The sequence below is a fragment of the Muntiacus reevesi genome, chromosome 2 (genome assembly GCF_963930625.1).
Source record: "Muntiacus reevesi chromosome 2, mMunRee1.1, whole genome shotgun sequence".
Classification (NCBI taxonomy): Eukaryota; Metazoa; Chordata; class Mammalia; order Artiodactyla; family Cervidae; genus Muntiacus; species Muntiacus reevesi.
In genome coordinates this window covers 255,789,844-255,796,171 of record NC_089250.1, presented here as the reverse complement: position 1 = coordinate 255,796,171, position 6,328 = coordinate 255,789,844, and positions in this window count along the sequence as shown.

The window sequence follows — 6,328 nt, the reverse complement described above, 5'->3', positions numbered from 1 at the left end:
GCTGTGGGGGCCTGGCCCCCTCCCTCGCTCCTAGGCCGCCACTGCAGGCCCCTCCCTAACAAAAGACAGAAGAACGCAGACAGACAGGCTGCCTTCTTGAGGAGCATCAGGAGCTGGACAGGCTGCATAAGCTTCTGGGCTCTGGTCTTCAGTGAGGAAGGGGGTTCCATGGAGCAGCTCAGCCAGGAGCTGAGGGCTTCCCAAAGGGGAAGGGACAGCAGGCCTCTGGGGAGAGGAACTGCGTGAGCAGGTGCAGGATAGGCAGTGTCTGGAGATAACAAGGGGCAAGGAGCAATTCTCCAAACCTGGTGGACCTCATTCTGAGGGCAGAGCAGAGTTCCAGCAGATCCCCAAATGGAGGATTCAAGTCTCCCATGGGAATTTTAGTACGTCCCTTCATTCCAAAGCCCCCAGCCCAGACCCACGAAAGAGAGCACAAGCTGCCTAGCCAGGGTCCCCTGGGCCAGGCCTGTTCAGGGAGGCTCACCTCGCCCCCTCCTGGGGCAGGCCAGCCTCCCCTCTGATTTGCCATGCCGCCCCGATGCCCTGACTGCCGCGACCACAGGAAGCGCTGCCCCAACTCAGCACTTCCCCTTTCTGAAATCTGCCCCCAGCAGCCTGGTGGCCAGGGAAGGCAGACTTCCCGCTGCCCCCACCCTGGTCTCTTCCCACCGGTCACAAGTGGTTTGTTCCTGAGCTTCCCTGAGCAGAGGTGACCTTCTTGCCTCAACCACAGATCAGTTATTTATCAGAACAGGAAAGATGGCACCAGAGATATGTCCTCACCCCCCCGAAGAGGGCCTGGCCTGCTCCAACGACCGCACGTCTGCTCCCCACATCACAGAGAAGCGTGTGGCCGGCTCGTGCGGGCTGTACAGGGGAGGGAGCCGGGTCGAAGGCCTCATGGGCAGGCAGGGCAGGCCTGGGTGAGGCTCTGAGGTCAAGCTGGGAACATTCCGGGCATCAGGGTCCCTTGGATCTGATGAAACACACTCTTCCTCCAGATGCAGTCTCAGCCTTAGGACTTCTCTGTTGCCCTGACTCCTGGGGTCAGACTCTCAGACCACGTCTCTGTCCCTCACTTCCATTACAGACCTAGGCCTCAGTGCCTGTGGATTCAGAGGCCAGTTGTGAGAAAAGGAAGAAGAGGTTATCAGGGTTCTTCAACAGTGGCAGTGTAGACAGTTTAGCCTAAAGAATTAATCCTGTATTGTTGAGGGCTGTCCTGTGCGTGGTAGAATGTTTAACAGCATCCCCAGCCGTTATCCACTAAATGCCGGTAATATTTGCCCACCAGTACCACCAGTCACAACACTCAAAACTGTCTCCAGACATTGCCAACCGATCTCTAGGAGGATGAAAATGTCCCAGGTTGATAACTGGTGATCTAGGTATATCAAAAGGCCCTGGTTTCATGGCTAGAAAGTTCTTGGTCTCATTTGGTCTCTTTTACAGTTTTTTGCTAGAAGGTCACAGACTCAAAGATTTCCCCGGTAGCTCGGCTGGTAAAGAATTCACCTGCAATACAGGAGACCTCAGTTCGATTCCTGGGTCAGGAAGATCCCCTGGAGAAGGGATAGGCTACCCACTCCAGTATTCTTGGGCTTCCCTGGTGGCTCAGACAGTAAAGAATCTACCTGCAATGCAGGAGGCCTAGGTTCGATCTCTGGGCTGGGAATATCCCCTGGAGGAGGACGAGGCAACCCATTCTAGTATTCTTGCCTGGAGAATTCCCATGGACAGAGGGGCCTGGCGGGCTATAGTCCATGGGGTCACAAAGAGTCGGACATGACTGAACTACTAAATATAGCACAGCATAGACTCAAAAGACTGTAACTGATCAGAGTCTGGGGTTCCTGGGAATTGGAGGATGTGTTTGAAGCATCTGTGCTTCCAGGTCTCATCTGGGATTCTGGGCATCACTGTGTCACAATCTGGAGTCAGAAAGAGGAGCTATGGAACTGGAAAGGGGGAAGCTAAAGGTGGGAGGTTTCATTCAAAGGAAGATCCAGGAGATATACTGAGGGGAGTTGACTCATGACTCATGAGTTGAGTCATCTAAAGGCCCTCAGGTTCGTGGGCCACAGAAGCTGGGGAAAGCTACAGAATCTGTCAGAATACAGGGGCAGGATATTTGTCCTGGACTCCCTGAGGTGGCAAGCTGGAACTGACGTCCTCACGTAAAGCCCAGGCCTAAAAGGGCTGCCCTGAACAAAGTAGACTTATAAAGCTGACCCAAGAAATGAAACTTTCCATCCTCCTTAGAACAGTGGGTAGGAAAAAGAAGTCATCTGTGAGAAGACAAAACCCTAGCCAGAGATACAAATAGGTATGGGATTCAAATTTACACAATCCAGCCCCAAGTCTAGAAATTAACACAAAAACTGATAAAGAACTATAAAACTTACTTCTAACCACTTTGTATGAACACTTCCACCCAGGGCAATTTCTACAGAAAAACAATCCCTGGTGAAGATGAGCTCACAATAAAAATAAATTATGAAGAACCTGAGAAAGCAAGCCACTGCATCAGCAGGAGATCGTAGATGTATTAATAGATATTAGAACAATTTTTTGAAACTACATAATAGAAATTTTGAATTACTAAGGAGATAGAAGCAGAAGTGGAAGACATAATAAAAATATTACTTAAAAATAAAGAACAGATAAATTTCAAAGTATATCAAATAGTCATCACAATATAAAATAAAAGTTCAGTGGATGGATTATATAGCAAATTAGCTGTGGTGGAAGAGGGAACTGGAAAACACATCTGAAAAAATTTCATGAAATGCAGCACAGAGATATAAAAACAAGGAAAAATAAGATACAAAGTCTCTTAAAGGATAAAATGAATGGTCCAAGAAGGTCCAACATGCATGTAATAGGAATTCCAGAAGGTGAAAGCAGGAAAAACTCAAGACCTAATGGTTGAGAAATTTCGGGAATTAAAGAATAATTCCTCACACTGAAGATGCACACTGAATCCTAAGAAGCATAAATAAAAAGAAATTCACATATTAGTAAAACTGTAGAACTTTAAAAACAAAAGACAATCTTAAAAGTGCCAGAAAGAAATGAGGAATTACACAAAAGAATGACAGTTAGACTGACAACAGACTTCTTCTCAGCAGCAGTGGATGCCAGAGAACTAGAGAATCAAATATTCCAGGTGCTTAGGGAGATAACTTTCCATCAAGAATCCTGTGTTCCACTAATGTCATGTAATGTGTTAGTGACTCGGTCATGTCTGACTCTTTGCGACCCCATGGACTGTAGCCTGCCAGGCTCCTCTGTCCATGGAATTCTCCAGGCAAGAATACTGGAGTGGGTTGCCATTTCCTTCTCCAGGGGATCTTCCCAACCGAGGGATTGAACCCGGGTGTCCTGCATTGCAGGCAGATTCTTTACTGCCTGAGCCACTAAGTTATGTCCATACTCCACTAAACTGAAGCGAAATAAAGAATTGGGGTGCAAGTAGTGGGCTCGATCTCTGGTGAGAAGATGGCGTTCATGATCAGGAGTAGAACTGAGGGCCTTCAAAGCAATCATGGTGGAGGGCAGAGTGGACAGATGGGCCAGTCTGGCCTTTTGGAGAATGGCTTACTTTTGATGGACACATGAGACAGGAAAGCAGTGAAAGGCAAGGTCAGAAACTATTCCAGAAAAGAACACAATAAAGCGGCAAGAGAAATCCAGCAAGACAGCTCTGTATGTGGTTTTGACGAGTCATGGGGGTGAGGTCAAAAGCCACTAATGACCCCTTTAGCCCTGGAGCCACATTGGCTTCAGAGTGCAGCCACATCTTCCCTACATCTCCACCTGACCTGCTCTTTGTACTCCACTCCATTGCTACCTCTTTTTCCCTGACCCCTCACCAGATGCAAATTCTCTACTCCATGAACTCCCTATGAAATATCTTGCGAGCTATGTCAATTCAGTCATGTCCGACTCTTTGCAACTCTATGGACTGTAGCCCGCCAGGCTCCTCTATCCATGGGGTTCTCCAAGAATACTGGAGTGGGTTACCATGTTCTCTTCCAGAGGATCTTCCCAACCCAGAGATCCAACCTGCATCTCTTATGTCTCCTGCATTGGCAGGCAGGTTCTTTACCACTAGCACTATGTGGGAAGCTCATGAACTATTTTATATGATTTTTAAAAAATATTTATGGCTGTGCTGTAAGTAAATATTAAAAAAAAAACCTGCAAGGAGATCCAACTAGTCAATCCTAAAGGAAATCAGCCCTGAATATTCATTGGAAGGACTGATGCTGAAGCTGAAACTCCAATACTTTGATTACCAGATGCGAAGAACTGACTCATTGGAAAAGACCCTGATGCTGGGGCTGAAGGTAGGAGGAGAAGGGGACGACAGAGGATGAGATGGTTGGATGGCATCACCGACTCAATAGACATGAGTTTGAGTAAGCTCCGGGAGTTGGTGATGGACAGGGAAGTCTGGTGTGTTGCAGTTCATGGGGTCACAAAGAGTTGGACATGAATGAGCGACTGAACTGAACTGAACTGAACTGATGGCTCTGCTGAGTCTTTGATGCTGCGTGGGTTTTTTTCTAATTGCAGCGAGCGGGGACTACACTCTAGCTGTGGTACGCGGGCTTCTCATTGCGGTGGCTTCTCTTGTTGTGAAACATGGGCTCTAGGGCACACAGGCTTCAGTAGTTGCGGTTCCTGGGCTCTAGAGCACAGGCTCAATAGTTGTGGTGCACAGGTTTAGTTGCTCTAAGGCATGTGGGACCTTCCTGGACAAGGCATGTGGGATCTTCCTGGGTCTTTCTAGACATAGAACCTATGTCTTCTGCCTTTGCAAGCTGATTCTTTACCACTGAGCCATCAGGGAAGCCCTATCTTAGATGATTTTTATCTGGACTTCTGTGTTCTTTCCCTATGAGACATCCACCCCAGGATCAGTATAGACTCACCTGTGCTTCGCACACAAATCTTCCATGGTTCCCTTTCCCTGGTGGGTGGCCAGGAAGTGTGCCCTGCTCACTCATCAGAGGTGGTACATAGACTCAGCCACACCACAGCTGCCCTTAGACACAGCAAGGCTTCAATAGAGCTAGAGGACCCGAATGCCTACAACTACCCCCAGGACCACTTTGAGAAGCTCCCATCTCAGGATCTGTGGCTCAAGGGGTCCTGTAGGTCAGCCTGAAGCACAGAGGGAAGTGGATGAAACCATCTATTACAGTGGAGTCAAGCTCTCATCACTTCTTGTCATCCCTGGCCTGTCCTCCGGGAATATATGGAGGAAAATTTCCAGTACTCCACATAGGAATCCTCAGAGGAAGGAATTCACCCACTGTGAAGCCAGCATAGCTCCCCTGACAGGCAACACAGAGCTTAGAACAGATACCCATGCCCATCTGCATTGGGTGGTGGGGTGGTGGCCTACATCTTGGCACCACTGTTAACCTGGAACTGTCCTCTGAAGACTTTCAACCTGTTCCTGCCACAGAGCCTTTGCACTCCCTGTTCCTCTGCCTAGTACACCCATCCCCCTTAGAGTCATTTTGTTGGCTCCTTCTTGTCATACAGGTCTCAGCTCAAGTGTCACCTCCCAGGGAAGAGATCACCTCTGACCCCCTCAGCTAAAACCCCAAGGCCACTCTCATCTCCCTCATCACTCTGATGGGTGTCCTTCATGGCCTTTATCAAAAGCTGAAGTTACGTCACGTTCTTATTTGTTTACTGGTTGATCATTGCCTCTTCACAGAATGTCAGCTCTCCAGAGGCGGGGTTGAACACACCTCGCTCACCACTGAGTTCCCAGTGCCTGGTGCAACACAGACCCCACAGCAGGTTCTCAACAGATGCTGAGCAGGAGTGACTTTAAAAACCCAGAGGGCACCGGAGGTGGACAATGCCAGCCCTGGACTCCAAGCCTCAGGCCACCCTGATGACTCCCTACCCAGCAGGGCTCACTTGGCCTCACCCTCCCAGCTGCTCCCTGGCCCTGGCCTTGGAGGCTGGACCCCACAATTGAGCCCTGGATCTAAACCACTCTAAGTTCACATCCTGGCACTGCCAGTAATCGGCTGCAGGACCCTGGACACATCTCTGGGCCTTGGCTTCCTCATCTGTAACATGAGTCTGCCCAGCAGGGATCCTGGGAAGATGAACTGGAATAAGAGACTTCAACATGGTTAGATTCCTAATGGGTGCCCCGGCAGAGTGGGCCTTTGAGCCTCGGGGGAGTCCAGCTGAATGGCCGGCAGCATTTCCCAGAGGCTGGACGCAGGGTTCCCAGCAGCTGTTGGCGGCTGACTAAGGCCCTTCCTTCCCGGGAGGAGCCGCCCCCACA